The sequence below is a fragment of the Pezoporus occidentalis genome, unplaced genomic scaffold (genome assembly GCF_034315485.1).
Source record: "Pezoporus occidentalis ecotype Australia unplaced genomic scaffold, CSIRO_AGI_Poc_V1 ctg206, whole genome shotgun sequence".
In the NCBI taxonomy this organism is placed as follows: Eukaryota; Metazoa; Chordata; class Aves; order Psittaciformes; family Psittacidae; genus Pezoporus; species Pezoporus occidentalis.
Genome location: NW_026913921.1, coordinates 127,644 through 145,448, shown reverse-complemented (window position 1 = coordinate 145,448; position 17,805 = coordinate 127,644). Strand labels below are relative to the sequence as shown.

General features: G+C 36.5%; 1 long non-coding RNA gene across 1 annotated transcript; it reads left to right on the top strand.

Annotated features, from left to right (window-relative positions):
• Positions 1–3,998: 3,998 nt before the first annotated feature.
• LOC134163748 (uncharacterized) lies at positions 3,999–15,699 on the top strand. Its single transcript, XR_009964829.1, has 3 exons — positions 3,999–4,073; positions 13,672–13,752; positions 15,605–15,699. It is a non-coding gene; the product is annotated as an uncharacterized LOC134163748 (long non-coding RNA).
• Positions 15,700–17,805: the final 2,106 nt, after the last annotated feature.

Here is a 17,805-nt window from a genome sequence, read left to right as displayed (position 1 = left end):
CCTGTATCAGCAGCAGCAGTGGTTTGTGTTATACCTTAGTTACTGGACTGTTCTTATCTCAGCCCGTGGGAGTTACATTCTTCTGATTCTCTTTTCCATCCCTCCGGGAGCTGAGGAAGCAAGGTGAGGGGGAGTGAGCTAGTGGCTCCGTGGTTCTGGGTTGCTGGCTGTGATTAAACTACGACAACTGTGTGAAAAGCACTTTGTTTTTTTGTTTGCTTTAAACTCTCTGCCTAATAATACATTGGGTCGTCCTTAGTTCTTCTGTTGTGCTAAACAGTGAATAATTGTTCCTATTGTTATGCAGCACATCACTGTGATTAATGTCTTGCTCATATTGCTAGCAAACTGAGTTCTAGTCTATTAACTGTCTCCTTTTATGAAAGCTGTTACATATTTCTGATCCTCTTTCTCTCACTTCTCTTCATTTTTTATTCTATTATGTCTTATTTCAGGTAAGTGTACCAGAACAGTACATGTTATGCAAGATATAGGTGCGCCATAGATTTATACAGACTGCAGTGATGTTCTGTGTTCTGCTGAGTACTTAAGATATTACTATCACAAATATCAGTTGCATTGCAAATTCTTCTGCTACTGTGATTTAACAGAAATGAGAATGAGGCTACAGATGAGAACACAAAATAAATATTGTGGTCACAGATATGACACTTGTAAGTACTGTGTTGTATCTCCATTTAATCTAGGCTGTCTCCTAAATATCTTCATATATAACCTGTCTCATTTATCTTCATGTATAAGTATGTCTTATCAGCATAAGAAAGATTTTTCTTTCACAATTTTCTATTTACTATTAAAAAGTTTGTTTAAAAAGGCTGGGTTGGCCAATTCCGTGATTTCTTAAGAAAGAAGGAAAGGAAATAGTACTGTGAACTTGATCAGAACTTCACCATGACTTCTAAATTCTCAGCAGAGATGTAGGGGATGTTTTCTTCTCTGATAAGTGTTTACAATAATTTAAAATTTAATGAGGACAAAAAATTTGTCAGGAATTGTTTTTCTCTTATAGCAGAATGAGCAGACAAAGGAAAGATTTTGACTGCATTCATCTTATGACCATTGCCAACAGCAAGTGATCTAGCAGGATAATATGCAGACAAGAAAAAATAATGACTTTGTCATAATTTGCTTGGTTTTTCACTGGTGTAAAAAATAAAAATCAGATTAATGAATCTGTAAGAGAGCATTCAATTAAAAATGCTTCATTGGACTAATGTTTTAACTGGAGAATTGCCTGTGATATCTTCAATAATGTTTCAGTTATCGTGGTTCTGTGCTTCTCATAGGAAATAAAATTACAGTGGATCTGCTTTTTGAAAGCTAGTCATTCCTCTCTTATTTAGTGAATTGGTAGCATGTGTTTGTTTAAGAATATGGTTCAGTTTAACTTGACATAACATTTGGTGGATGAATAATAAAGAAGAATCTAAAAGATAACAGCAAACAGAGTTAAAAATATCCTACAAACCAAACAGAACTAATGTTGCTTTATTAATGCTTGAAATCTGAAAAAAAATGTGCAAATTAATCATTGCTTAATGCCTATTTACCAATAACACTAGTGACAATAAATTGCACACCAATTTAAATTCTAATGCAAATGCTTAATTGCAGTGTACATTGTTAGGTCTACAATGTATTCCATCATTGATTTTCACAAGGAATTTCACAGGCACTAGTTTCTTTTTCTTGTCTCTAAAATGGGAATTAGGAGGGATCTTATATTATTGCTTTTTACATGCATTTTTCTATTTTGTTTTTATTATATTATATATATTATATAATATATATAATAATATTATATATATTATATATGATAAATTATATATAGCATTTTACATGCATTTTGACATGAATGGTCAAAAATCTTTATTGGGTTAGACAAGCCTTCAGGTCTTGGCATACCATGCTTGTTCTGTATGTCCCTATTAAGTACCAAAATCTATGCCCAAGAGGTAGCTTAGAAAACAACAGGATGCTCATTTAAGACAGAAAGTACAGGTGCCAAAACAGGCTGATCTCTCATTTGACCTCAGCAGTTCTGTCCATTTTTGCATTGTGTACTCAGTTCTTTAGCTAAGCTTAGCATGCTGAACCCAAAACACAGAGTGGTGTTTTTACACTCTGATATTACAAGTGTAATGAATCTGAAATTCTTAGCTACACTGCATTTGTACTCTGATTTAATACTTTGGTGCTACGCTCTTGGTTAGACAACTCAGCGTCAAACCTACACCTGTGATGAGTCTCTTGATTACTAGCTATTTTGGCAATACAGTGGCACTTAACACATCTACTGATTTCAGAAAATCACTGTGGGTCTTCAATGCATTTGAAAGTCAGGTTTTTTTTCTACTGAGATACCTATATATGAATGTAAGAACAGACTTTTAGCCTTCTTCACCTTTAATTTTGAAAGCATTAAATTAATTTGGTTTAAAGTTTAAACAACATAAATTAGAATTGCAAAAATAGCTTCTTGGCATGTGAATCCTTTGTGGGACTGGTTTGTTGTTTTTTTCCTTTCTTATTAGTATAAAGCATATTGTCAGAACTTAACTTATAATAAATAACAGATAACTAAAGTATGCTCACTCACAGTAAGGCTGAATTTGACCCTGTATTTGTGAACTGACAAGCCATCTAGGCAGCAACTGTGCCTCAGGTGGTGCTATTGTATTCCTAATCATACTTACTGTCAATTAAAAAAAAAAAAAGAAAAAGTAGAAGTTGCTAACATAATTATTACAATGAAAAGAAAGAGTCATTCTCACAATAACACTGAAAGAGCTAAAAGGTCACAGACTGTCTTTCATTAAGAGATTTTTAAGATATGATTTTTAAAGCACAGTGAACCTAAATATCCGTTTTGTTCTTGAACAAACTCCCAGGTCATTGCAAAGGTGTTGTAATGAGATAGTGGTTTAGTGTTCTATTTCTTCAAAGCAATAGGCAGTAGTTCCATCTGTCCCCATACATAGCTCATTTCATGAGAGTTACATGTGCAGCTTTTTTACAGAAAATATGGATTTTTAACAGGGGTTGAGGAATCAATCATGAGGTATCAAAATTCTTCCCATTGTCTTTAATTGCACATTTTTATTGAAAATGAGATGGGAGCTCTATATTTTTAGTATTTCAAACATGCCGTAATTTGCATTTCTTTTTTTTCCTTTTTTTTTTTTTTTTAAATCCTGAAAGCCATTACATTTGTTTTTACTCATCTGCATTGTAAAACACAACATACAGAGGGTGGAAGCAAGAATGGGTAACCCAGGAGGAATATGTCAACATTGTCTGAGCATCCAGGGATGAAGTTAGGAAAGCTAAAGCCCACAGAGAATTGAATCTGGCATGGGATGTCAAAGACAAGAAGGGCTTCATTAAGTAAGTAGGTCACAAAAGGAAGACTAGGCAAAATGAGGGCCATTGCTCAATGAGGTGGGGGACCTGATTACACAGGACATGGTAACACTGAGATACTCAATGCCATCTTTGCTTTAGTCTTTACTAACACAACTAGCCTTCAAGAATTCACAGGTCCCAGTGAATGACTGGAGCAAGCAAAATAAACACTCAGTGGGGAAGGATTAGGTCAGGGAATACTTAAGCAAATGGAGCCATGATAGGATGTACCCACTGGTGCTAAGGGAGCTGGCAGATGTCATTGAAAGGCAACTCTCAATAATCATTGATCAACCATGGCAACTGGGGGAAGTGTCCAATGACTGCAGGAAAGTAAATGCCACTCCTATCTTCAAGAAGAGCAAAAAGGAGTACTCAGTGAAATACAGGCTGGTCACCCTCCCCTCAATACCTGGGAAGGTGATGGAGCAGCTAATCCTGGGAACCATTTCCAGGCACACAAATTCTTCAGGAGTAGTCATCATGGCTTCACCAAGGGTCATGATGGGGCAGCACGTACCATCAGCAAGTCTGTTGATAACACAAAATGATGAGTATCTGACCTAACTATTGATCTCTTAGGTTGCAGTTCAGTCCATTTTATTTATCCTAAAGATGGGAATCTAGACTGAGAAGAACTAGTCCAGGTAAGACCTAATCTAATATTGCATCAGAGGATTTTTATAAGGAAATTGTAGACATGACTCTCCAGAAGGTCATTTACTACACTTGTCTAGGGAAACAAAGCTTTGTTCTGAACAGACATAAACAGCCCAAAAGAAAAAAAAAAAAAAGTGCTGTTGTACCAGCAAGTGGTTACTTTAATACTTTTGGAACAAGCAATATTTAAAAGCATGACTGAGGCTAAATCCTCCTCCTCCTTTCTTCAATAACTACAGTATCTTTGGCATTCAACTGGAAGAATGTCTGAAAGGCATTTTTAATCCAGAAGACTTCAGGGACTGCTGTGGGGAATGCAGAATTACAGCTTGCATAAGACAGAACAACACAACTCAGAAAAAAAGCTGTGGTACAGGGTGATTTCTAAGTATAGGTAGAATTCAAAAGAAACCCATCTCAAGAACTCGGCTCCTTGTTTTGCTTTGGAACTGTCCTGAAACCCAGATACTTTTGCAGGAATTGCAGCAGAAAGCCTTTCCTGAGAGCTTTGAAGTAAAATGATGGGAATTCCTCCAACAATTAAAATTATGGGTAGAATCGTAGAATCATAGAAACATAGAATCGTTAGGGTTGGAAAGGACCTTAAGATCATCTAGTTCCACCCCCCCTGCCGTGGGCAGGGACACCTTACACTAAATCATGTCACCCAAGGCCTCATCCAACCTGGTCTTGAACACTGCCAGGGATGGAGCATTCACAACCTCCCTGGGCAACCTATTCCAGTGCCTTGCCACCCTAAAAGGAAAGAATTTCCTTCTTATATCCAACCTAAACTTCCCCTGTTGAAGTTTTAACCTGTTACCCCTTGTCCTGTCACTACAGTCTCTAATGAAGAGTCCCTCCCCAGCATCCCTATAGCCCCCCTTCAGATACTGGAAGGCTGCCATGAGGTCTCCACACAGCCTTCTCTTCTCCAGGCTGAATAGCCCCAACTTTCTCAGCCTATCTTCATATGGGAGGTGCTCTAGTTCCCTGATCATCCTCGTGGCCCTTCTCTGGACTTGTTCCAACAGTTCCAAGTCCTTTTTATGTTGAGGACACCAGAACTGCACACAATACTCCAAGTGAGGTCTCACAAGTAATTTAATGTAACATCAGCAAAACAGAGAACATGAGTAAGCAGCTTTGTTACGCAAGTCTAGAGCAAATATGTAGTTTTCTTCTCTTCCCAAATGTTTCTCTACTTATGTATTTTCTCCTCTACAACTGGAACACATTAACAATTTTTGTTGTTGTATATCATGCTATGGCTGATGAATATTTTAAAGAATTTAAACAACTGTGGCTCAGGTCCAGTGTTTTCAGAAGAGATGTAACATGGACAAATTAGATCTTTTCTCAAGCATTTCCATATCTGCCACTTTCTGTGCTGAATTCAATGCCAGCATTGCATCTGAAGCACTTCTATTTACATCTATGTTGTTACTCATGCAGAAGCTGTAACATTCAAGGTCATGACTCATAACAGGGAAAATCAAATTTTCCTGCAGTTCCTTTACCAGGGTCTGCCAGTAAGTCCCATTAGTTGTTATAGTGTTTCAGAAGTCCTCTTGCTTTGTAAGCACAAAGAAAAAAAATACCTCCGTCCTTTATAGGCCTTTCTTGTTTCTGCTTCCTCTGAGATCTCTCAGACTTCACACAGCTGATGGTATCTTTCTCAGACTAGCAGACACATCTCTCTAAGTAAAACTGCCAGCAGCAAATGTCAACTATTTTCTTTTATCAGTACTAAGATGGTCCCTAGCAGCTTGGCTTAGTTTCTTGGTTCTTAGCTGTAGTTGAGAGCTGTGGCAGTTAATGATAATGACTTACGTTTGTCTAGTACCTTTCATCTGGCAGCATCTAGCAGGATCCAAAAATGTTTTATCTGATTGACAAAACGTGCAGAGGGAGCTCTGTGCCTACCACTGAAACGCAACCAGAGAGGAGAGCACTGCAACTAAATGAAAGTACAGAAAGATTTCATATAGACATCTATATCTTCCTCTTCTGTGATAGCTGGGAAATAATATTGTGGAACAGCGCTATCATGGACTCCCAAGAAGTGGTTCATGCAGTAATTTTGTCGTGTTATAGCATCTCTTCCATCATTACTGAAGGAACAAAAGCCAGAGGTGGGGGGCTGAAAGGGAGAACAGAAGCAAAGGACTAGTATCAAGACAAATCTCCAGTAGAACAATGGGGATCTTGCTTCCATGTAGAGCACTGGCAAACTTGCCATTGTAATACCATATCTAGGTTTGGGGATTAGAGAGAAAGATTAAATTACCATAAAGTACTCTAATGATAATCACAAAAATGGTCAAACGATTTTTGTTTTTTAATTAGTACCATTAGTTGCATTTTTGAATTTGACACAAAAGAAGAAGACCTTTAATAATAGGTATAATCGTCAGAGAGTCAAGAGACAATGCAGAAGAGGTGCACTGGATGTTCAAAATACCATTTAAAAGGAGCATGAAGCTATGACAAATGCAGTAGTAGAAACAGAAGGAGAGCAAAATGATGAAGTTCAATGACTTTTGGGTATCTAAAAGAAAAGTAATCCCTGCTACTGTTTGGGCCCTCATCTATTAGAAGTGTGAGAGGAGAAGAAAGACTCTTGGGAGGATGCAGTGATTGAAGGTCATTAAGGTCATGTATCCTTGGAAAGATCAAATGATCTCCTAGGTTACATCTGAGGAAGTATTTCAAACAGTAGTGTGACTGCATAAGGCACTGCTGAGACCATACCTGTAAAGATTTAGCAGTGTGTGCACAGGAAAGATTAAATAGACCTGGAACTGTGCACTGATAGTCCAATAGGACTTTAAAGGGAGTGTAGTGTTTCCATTGTGAGAAGAAATAAAAGAATGTGACTAGTTTATTGGCATGAAGTCTGAGAAAAGTTGTGCTTTGTTTCAAAAAATGCAGAAGGGAGGAAACACCTAGGAGAAAGAAATATTTAAGTAAAACGGATGCAAACTGTATATGAACAAATGCAGGCTCAGAATCAGAAAAAAATATTTCTAAAAACATAGTAGCAGAACAAAAAATTTTAAGATTAAGCAAAAGAATTTCTGAAAGGATAATACTATGTAGCCATTAACGGAGCCTGAATCCAGTAGTTCAGGATGTCACTCCCAATAGTCATTACCAATACTGCTGTTATGGAAATATAAGCTGATCACCAGGAGAACAAACACAAGGAAATTATCAAAGAGTTACAAGTAACCACATGTCAAATGGTAACCAGTAATTCTCTTTGTCCCTGACCTTTGCCCACATTAAACACAAGGCTCTTTGACAAGTGAAGCCTTGTTTTGGGGTCCTACTAGCCAGAAGCCAACTACTTCATTAGATTTGACCATCAGTCACAGAACATAGGAAATGGGTGGAAATATAGCATATCAAAACTAAAATAATTTACAGGTAAATGTCAGTTTTAACAATGTTCCTCTTAAAAAAAAAAAAAATAAAATTTCAAAGCATTCATTTTGGAGTTGCCTTACCTTTTTCCTGCTAAGATTTTGAAGTAGAAGGCTTTTCTGTTTTATTTTTGAGTTTTACTTACTAGTACAATAGGTTTAGAATTTTTAAAAGCTAAAATTAAATACATATATTGTCAGAATGAAATGCATATACTATCAATAATAATAATTCTGTAGAGTTAATTGAGATTTGCTGAAACTTTTGGGACTTTTTCAGTCTGAATTGGGATTGGAAGAAAATTTTGGATCTGAGGAAACTGTCAAAGGACTGCAAATATTTTCATAACCATATTTCATTTACCCTGATCTGACGTGACCATTAAACCACTTAATTGAAACACGAACATTTAACATCCTGCTTGCTATGGTATAAAGCGGTACAGAAATCCAATAGCAAGTTTAAACATGACATATATTTATAGATATTTCTCTAAGCACCAGAATACCCCAAAAGCCAACAATATAAAACTGTGAGTTTTTTAACATGAATTAGCTTCTCTGATGCTGTTCACAGTGTGACACCAAACAGTGATTTCAGTGGTTTGTCTGAGGGAGTGAGATGAGACAGTGATAATCAGTGAGGCTTAGGGCATGCATAAGAAAACACTGATGCCAAAATAAATACTTGTGTAATGAGAACCTCAGACTTACTCTGAAATTATTGTTTCCTCCCACTGTTGCTTACCTATCCCTGTAATTTTTTTATCTGTTTTAATTATTTGCTTGAAAGTGCTCCTCAGCAGGACTGAGTCATATGTAATACTTATAAGTACATCTTGTCTTAAAGACAAAGTTTTATTTCCACTGGGGGGGGTGGAGGGGGTGGGCGGGAGGAGAATATAAGCTGGGAACACTTGTGACCGTGAACAGTTGTTATTTCTGAAAAGCACTTCTTTCACTGAATAAGATGATCAATTATTATAAAACAAAACATCTATCTATAATTTATTTTGCTATTGGGTTAAATGAAAGAAAGCATTTGCCCAGCTAGTGTTGTCACAGAGTATAAACGCATAGGGGACACTTGCAATTCTTCTTGGGACTTTAGAAACTTAGAGTTATTTTTTTTTTCCCCAGTCCATGGATTTTATTCAATTAATTGAAATAGTTTTAGACATGGTAATGTTAGACTCAAGATGGATAATTCTTGTACTTTAACCAGCATGGGAAAAAAAAAAACAACAACAAACACATTAACTCTCAAATCTGTCTCTATTTTGTACACTTCAAAATGAAGGTAGACTGTTGTTTGTTTTTTTTTTTGATGCTTTTGCTAATTTGAAGATATGTGAAACATGAGTTCTCTTTAGGTACACCATTCTTGTTTCCCTGCAATATACTCCTGTTTATTGCTGAGTATAAGGTAATTTCAGAATAGTGAAGGACTGTTGATTTACCAGCTAAATGATTACTTTATTCACTCCTGTATTTAACCAAACACCAGCTTGAGTGATTACATTCTGCCTACCTAATTTCCCCCTATACTTATAAAGAATTTGAGCCTCATCTTGCTTATTCAACTCTACATCTGTGTAACAATGACTGCATCTGCCCGTGTAGTTAAGCAAAAGAATAAATGTGCTGTAAAGGATATATATAAAAAACATACTTTTTCCTTCTTTTTTTGAACATTCACCTGAGTGGTGGTTGAATTTCAGTGACTGGTGATTCACTCCTTCCATTTTTAATTATTGCTATCACCAGTATGGCTTTCAGTTAAGGAAAAAAGATAAATACAAGAAAATTAAAATTTCTTTTCAGTACTTTCAGAATGAACGGCTGACATCTGCAATGGGGAAATTTTCCTAAAGCCATTGGCCTGAGTCTGATCATAGCTGCCTGAAATGCCCTACCCTTTATCTCCTTAAATAATTCAGAGATGCAGTTGCATTTACTACTGTGCTGTGTGTCTGTGTGCAGTTAAGTTGCCACAACCTACCCTAAAGCTATTGAGGTAATCTCCAAAGACATGGGGTGAAGTACAGTTCAAAGAAAGCTTCTCTGGGCATTTCTTTTTCCCATACCTTTAGCTTGGTTGTAAGTAAACGTGATTTGAGTTAGACAGGACAGAACAAACTGTCTGATGGTCTTTCCTGTGGGGACATAGACATCAATCTGTAAGAGTTCAGATAGTACAATTTTTTTATACCTGGAAACAATGCAGTCTTGTTTCCCTCATCTGGTTATGCGCAATAGACTGACAATCCTTTTTCTCCTTATAATAGAGCTAATGGCAACTGGAAATGACAATTTCAAAGTTAAGTTAGTATAACATTGTGTAACTTATTTGTGAGAATAATGTTAATGAACACATCGCTTTGCATCATGCTGGAAAAATACTGTCATTAATTTCATTAAAACCTCAATACATGATGTTTGCTTAATACGAAAGGTGTGTCCTTTCTGGTACTGATTGACAAAAAATTTAATGGAAAAGAGGATTTCTCTATATTTTTATTAAAATTCTTGGAAATTGACCTGGATTTTTACTAGAAGATTCATTAATATTCATTTGTATATAATTGCCTTAATTTTAGAGATAATGACTTCAGTTACCAACTGTGTGATTGATGGGACTTGTGTTTTCTCTCTGAAGGAGATGAGCTAAATAAAAAAAGTAGAAACTTGCCATTCATGCATGATATTTTTAGCTGCTTTTAATTACAAGCTAGCTAAATAAGCATGCAAATGTTGCTATGATTGATAGCATCTCTATGCTATAGTGATTGTTTTGCTTGAAGTTAGAAGGTGCTTGATCAACTGAATTCTAAAATTAACTGGAAGTTGCATCTCAAAGAAGCCTCAATTCTTACTTAAATCAGAAATGAAGAAGAAACACTTAAATAATTTGGCTGTTCCAAATGCATACATACACACAAGCCCCTCTCACTCTCACACACATAATCATCTTCATAGTAATCTGCAAAGATGCCACCAAGATGGGTATTGTGTATATCAACTAGATAGGAGCCATTTGTCCTTTCCTTTAAAATCCCTTGTGTTTTCAAAACAGTCTTGCTCTTCCCTGGGATGAACTCATAGCAAGGAAAACAAGATATACAGGTCACTCTCAATATTATTTTCATTGTTATGCCGGGCAGTCAATATCCTTGCTTTGTCATTGTCCTGTGTTGCAGAGCCATAGTCAAATAGACACACTTGCCTAAAACACATAACCCTCCTTTTGCATCTTCTATTATCAGTTACATCTTCCCTAAAGTAAAAGATCCAAATCAGCTGAGCCTTCTACCGCTTATTCTAGTCTCCTGGCCAAAAGTGCCAAAGTGCCTGACCAAGTGCCCTGGTCATCTAGAACAGAAAATTATAAAAGCTTTTTTCTTATACTTTCATGAGAAACTCTACTATGTTTCTGAGGGAAGTGTTGAAATTAATGAATACCCTTTCACTATATTATACCCATATTGAGTGAATGCATGATGCTGTTATTATAATCTGTTAGGCTCAGTCATTATAGAGAAGGTGACTTACAAGTGCAATGAAACCATCAGCGTGGTAATATCATAGAAAGCTGAAATAATTTCTTATAGTAATTGATATGTTTTGCTGAAATGATTTTCTTGGTGATCAAGACCATTTCTCATTATTCATTCGTCATTTAAAACAATATCATACTGCTCATAAAGTCCAAGATAAATTTATGTTGAGAGTAGTGCTAGAGAGGGATTAGAACTTCAAAATAATGATTTCTTAATACAGGATGACCTACATTTTCCTTCACTTACTTTAAAGAAATTATCCCCAAATAATGCTATTTAATAGAATTTTTTAAATTATATTTTTCAGTGGTTCTATGAATAGCTGTCTGTGAGTTTACTGATTCTATGGTTACTGGAAAAACCGGCAAACCTTGTGTACACATTGCAGGGTGTAATTACCTGATATCAAATTTCTGGTGTTGTGTTGTCGTTCTCCTTTCTCTGTATGTGTCCAGTATCAGAATAAGGAGCACAACTGCAAGAAAAGCCTGGGTTTGACCATAGTGTGGTTTTAAGTCAGAATATTTGAAATTACAAGCAACCAGCTGCAGACTGGAGTAAACCCATTCAAACTCAGTCTGGATGACTGGTGCAGTACTGGGGAGCATGGCAGCATTAACTTTATATAATGACCTGCAAGAACTATGTGTTGATGAAAACAGTTTGGAAGCACTGTACAATATGGAAGAGACAAAATAGACTTGTTTACCCTCTCTGAATGAATGATCTGACTATATTCTATAACAGTGATGAGAGATGATTGATGTATATAGCACAGAAAGCTCATAGACAACACAGGTTGTAGTGTGCATCTATGCCACTTGCTTAGTATTAATAACTGCTCTTTTTATTATTATGTAGTGATAAGTCTTCACTTTCTTTAATATTTAAGTAAAACCAAAATGAATGGTTTTAAGCAGTTCATAGGCTATTAATTGCTTTTAAAATCTTAGTTTATTTTTACATTTATTTACTAAATTTTTAATTTATTAAATAATTAAATATTACATTACTAATAACCTCAAAGACAATTAAAAACTAAGACTGTTTAAAAGCTGATTTATCACAGTGAATATCAGCTTCACATACAACTGCAAGTGCAATAGTGGCATTTTTTGTATCTCTTTATTACTTCATTAGCTATCACTTGTCTGTACAATTTCAGGTATCATCTTCAATAGTGGTCAATGGAACCATGTCATAGAATCATAGAATAGATAGGGTTGGAAAGGACCTTAAGATCATCCTGTTCCAAACGCCTGCCATGGGCAGGGACACCTCACACTAAACCATGCCACTCAAGGTTTTGTCCAACCTTGAACACCGCCAGGGATGGAGCATTCACAACCTCCCTAGGCAGCCCATTCCAGTGCCTCACCACCCTTACAGTAAAGAATTTCCTCCTTATATCCAATCTAAACTTCCCCTGTTTAAGTTTTAACCCATTACTCCTTGTCCTGTCACTACAGTCCCTAATGAATAGTCCATCCCCAGCCCCCCTTTGAAAGACAGAGAATCAGCTGTCAAAGAAGCTTTAAGCCAAGTGTTACAAACATTTTACACTCCTTGGGTAGCAGCCTTCAGCTTAGAAATGTCAGGTTTTGAACAGGTACACAGAGGAAGGTTTCTGAGGATAACTGGACAGCTTCTGAACAGTTCCAAATTCTCCTGAGGCTACCAGCTTCAGAACCGTCTGTCACACTGCTGTTAACATTTGTTTTAATTGTGAAAAATAAGACAGAATGTGTGGTCTACTAAGAGTGAGGACAGGAATTCCATAAATATGAGCTTGAAGAGATTTCAAAGTTATACCTGAATCTCCTCAATTATTTTTTTTCCTCTCTAGACCATATCTAGCCCAGTCACCATAAAGGCAAATCTAAGAATTAATATTTACTAGTGGATTTAGATGACTAAATTGAACCCAATTTAAAGGAACTCCACCCAAACTAATTCTGAGAGAAATTTCACAGTAACATTGGCCTAACGTGGAGTTTTTTTCAAGTGAGACAATTCTAATGTATGTTCTCACAAGCTTGAAAAGTGAGGTCTTACTTGAAATTTATACTTGCTGTTTGTCTCACCTTAATGACGACATGTGAACATTATAAATATATATCTGCATTAAGAAATCCAATAAATAAATGTCCTACATTCTGAAGTTGCCTACAATAGATATGAGTAGGCAACTTCAGAAAATTGTTTCAACAAAGGGTTCATTGACTTGACTGAGATAACAGCTCCTGAAGATAAGATAGTCCTAGATAGGATAACTGCAATATGAAAGCAGGGTTTCCTTCACACTGCGAAGGAAAAGATATTGTGCACCTGTGGCTGTTCAAGCTTCACAATGTGTCTGATCTACTTTTTCTACATACACGGTTATGAAGTGTGAAATCATGGTAACATACTAATCTTTAAGTCATGAATTTTCATAATCTGGCAAATCTTTCTCCTCTTATGCACACAAACATGCTGCACCTTCTACCATTGACTGTGAGAAGTTGAAAAGTGTTATATTAAGTCATAAAACCAAGAAGATGGAAACCCCAGTAAGTAGATTGTGCTTGAAACTAAATGAACAAGAATTTCCACAGGCTTACAGAAAGGATGAGATGGGAAGGGACATCTGAAGATTGTGTAGTCCAACCTCCCTACTTAAAGAAGAGTCATCTAAGGTAGGTTTCTTAGAAATGTGTCTAGGTGGGTTTTGAATATCTGTAAGAATGGAGACTCCACAACCTCTATGGGCTCTCTGTTCCAGTGTTTGACTACTCTCATGGTAAAAAGTGTTTGCTTTGCATCTGCAGGCTGTTACACAAAGAGACATCTTAAGTTTGTTTTGTAATTTCTCATAGGAAAATACTGGAAAAGACAGTGAGCAGTCATTTCCTAGCATCCTCTCATACTACTAATTTTTTAGAAACTACCCCACCATATTCCCCTAAATCATCTCCTTTCTGGGGTGATTACACTCAGACTACTCAACTGCTTAGAATTAGAATACTAATAATTCAGTAATGCTGTGATACTCCATAAATGCAATACAGTAAATCTTTATTTATTTATTTATTTTTCATATTTCTTTTTTTTCTATCGTGATATAATGGCAGAATGCATGATAAAGAGCAATTCCTAAGTAAGTTATTTGGTTTCTTCAGCCAATATAGTGCCTGCAAAAGGTGCTTTGCTGACTGAAGACTGTGTTTATTCATGAAACAGTTAAAACTCATAACTGTTTGTCTCATCACTATCCCAGCATTTCTATCACAAACCTCCAGAGGCCTCAAATTTTATGTTCATCTTTATACATGACAATGGGTCAGCCGAGAAATCTATTTCATATCTTCTCACCCTCTGATCTTCTATCTTTTTTCTCTGTAAAGTATGATTCAAATGATCAAGATCTAAGAGAAAAAGAAGCAATTAGATAGAAACCAAGAGTCAATCAAAGTGAAGAGGGAATATATTCATATATTTTTCAGCTAAGGAAAACAGCCTTGATGCTCACAGAACTGTAGCATTATGTTTCTGGAGATCTCTTCTTAAGGCAAGCATGCCTGAGGTGCTTGGTTAATTATTCTGCTGGTTCAGAAAGCCTGAGGTGAGCATGGGTACTTGTGTACTCATTCATCTCTAATTATTAGATTCAGATTGGATGTTAACTAATTCTGTTTGTGTACAAATTCCTCCAGATTTGAGCCATAACACTATATAAAAAAACACAAGGAACACGTAAATAAATTGTCAACTATATACAAATCAGCAGCTCAGAGGAGTAAGGAAACCAAAACTGGTAACACCACAACATGAAGAACAAGTATTAACTGAGCAGACAGACTGGAATTCTGCTACTAAACTGATGAATCCCCTAGGAAAGTCAGAAAGCAGCAAAGCAGACTACAGTGGGCTGCATAATGCTGTACGTACCCTTAAACTTTGAAATCTAGCTGCTAAAGCTATATTAGATGACAAAATAAACAGAACTTACACAATACAAAGGGGATGGCTTGCTGTGGTGAGATGCTTCATGTAGCAATGGAGAAAAGTTTTACAAGTCACCATTGTAAGTAAAGCAGCAGGGTCACCTAGTCATTAGAGATGAAGACATCTGTGAAGTTTCATATATGCACTTGTAATCATAGAATCACAGAATAGTTAGGGTTGGAAAGGACCTTGGAAGATAGTCTAGTTCCAGCTCCCCTTCCATGGGCAGGGACACCACACCCTAAACCATGTCACCCAAGAATCCGCCCAATCTGGCCTTCCACACTGCCAGATACATTTACCACTTCTTTGGGCAACCTGTTCTAGTGCCTCACCACCCTCACAGTAAATAACTTCTTCCTTGTATCTAACCTGAACTTCCCCTGTTTAAATTTGAACCTCTTACCCCTTGTCCTATCACTGGAGTCCCTAATGAAGGAATAAGGAGTATCATGTAGAGCTTTCCATCATATATGACTATGGGCCAATCACATTATCCCATAAATATGACAGACTGAGTCTACTTTGAGCTCTCTCTGCTAGGCAGTGTGGCTGCATGATGGTGATCTCCCCTTGAGCTAGGATGCTTCCCAAGTTTTGAGATTCCTTGCCTGAGACTGAGAGATCCTTTCTTATCCAAGGCATTTGGGTAATCTATTTGCAACAGATCCTTGGTAAGTTCCTGATAGCATGCTAAATTAATATGAATAAAATCCATGTAGTTAATCTCTTTGACATAAACCATTGTCCAAGTCTGAGACTAGTACTGGACCTAGATGTACCTAGATCCACCAGGAGTTTAGAAAAGAAGGAGGTCTACTCTGAACCTCATGACTCATCAGAAGGGTCTCCCTTACTCTTTTGTGTCTTCAGTCTCTGTGTAAATCATGTTAAATTGACTTTAACTTGATTTTCCTTTGTACATTTTATACATGCAGTAAGTAAGAGTACACCTTGAACTTTTTCAAGCTTCTCTTTTATAAATCCATATTAAACTCACTTTTGCTAATACTTTTAGCAGCAATTCTTTAAGGATCCTAACTCAGGATCCACCACAAATTGGCTTAGTTGGCTTAGGAGCTGTGATAACTATGTACTTTTACCTCTTCAAGAATACACAGGAGTGATTTACCAATTTCAAGTAGCAGTTGGGTATAATTGCCACCATAAAGCTTTCAAAAAGTAAAAATGTCAGTTTGTGCTAAATGGAAATAAATAACTAGTTTATATACAAATATGTATGCATGCATGCATACAGAAATTTATGAGGAGAAAGATATTTCCTAACAGCTCTTCTCTGAATAATTTTATGGAAAGTTGTTGTATATTGGTGTAGTTACAGTGATTTATATCTGATAAGGACCTGTTATTCTGTACTATTCTATTCTAACACATACATGAAAAACATGTACAAATCAACATTTGTTATCTCCACAAATATCTTATTCAGCCACAGGAAAAAAAGCAATCACCTGTCAAGATCAGTTTTCTTATCACAGATTTTCACAGTATGAAAATAACTATATAACTTAATGTATTTTTCTCACTGAATCAGAAGCCAGAGAACGATTTCATCACCTGTCTGTGTGAAGAAAACCTGTTCTCCCCTGGACCATGAACTCATCCCAGGCACCATTCTAGAGTGCCCTTTGATAAGTGAGACTCCAAATGAGAAGTGCTGGAGACTGTGTTGATTAGGATTGCGCTCTGTAACTTATTTATGAGACTTCTGGTATGTAGTAAAAGGCAAAGAATAATGAAATGTAATGTTGTTGCAGTTCATTCATTTATATACTTTTTCATAGACTCAGAAAGAACTTTCAAGCAAAAGCTAATTCTTGCATTTGGGGAAATGAAGCATTAAAACCAGTTAAAGCAGTAAGCTAGAAACAACTTTTAATAGCACTGTTTCAAAGTGAAACAAAGAAGACATTATTTTTTCCTCTCAGTCTCTAACCCTGTCACACTGAAAAATGGTGAGTAGTGATGAAAGCTGAAGACAGGGAGGGTGAAGAACATTCCCATTTGTTTCTCCTGTAAGCCTAGTGGCCACTTTCAAACAAGTCACATCTTCTCACTATGTCTGTTTATCAGAACTTTTATTTTGAGTACAGTGATATTAACTCCATTTTCACAGTACTTTGAGATCCTTAAATGAAAACAGGATCGTTAGAGCTACATATTGTTATTGTTTCATTCCTTTCTAGTACTTAAGATTTTCCACTGCCTGGAGAATCAGAGACCATTTTTCCCCCCCCATATATTCTAATTTAATTCCACTCCTCATCGCTTGACCCTGCAGATCTTTTTGAAATAGAAAGGGGTTGGGTGAATAAAGATATTTTCTGAAAAATAGATTAGCAAAAAAAGAAAGGAAAATGTTTGGTATTATGCCTAATGTTGGAGCATGTAACATTACCTGAAGTAAACCTGCAGCTTCAAGCCTTCTGGCTGAGGTTTCAATAAGCTTCATAATGGAGTTTCCAGTATGCCCCACCTGTCATTGGTGCCCTGGGACTTCTCCCAGTAAAGCAAGCAGATTGTCACATACAAGGTCTGCATGAGGTTCAGGACATCTGGAGGAATTCATTGCTAAAGCAACACAATTTAGAGCTGCACATCTGTTTTTTCGTTGCACTCCTCAGAATGTGACATCTTGATGAACACATCTCTGGCCAACTTTACCTCAATACAGAGTCCACACTTCTGAAAGAGCTACCTGTTAAAAGTTTATATGAATTGTA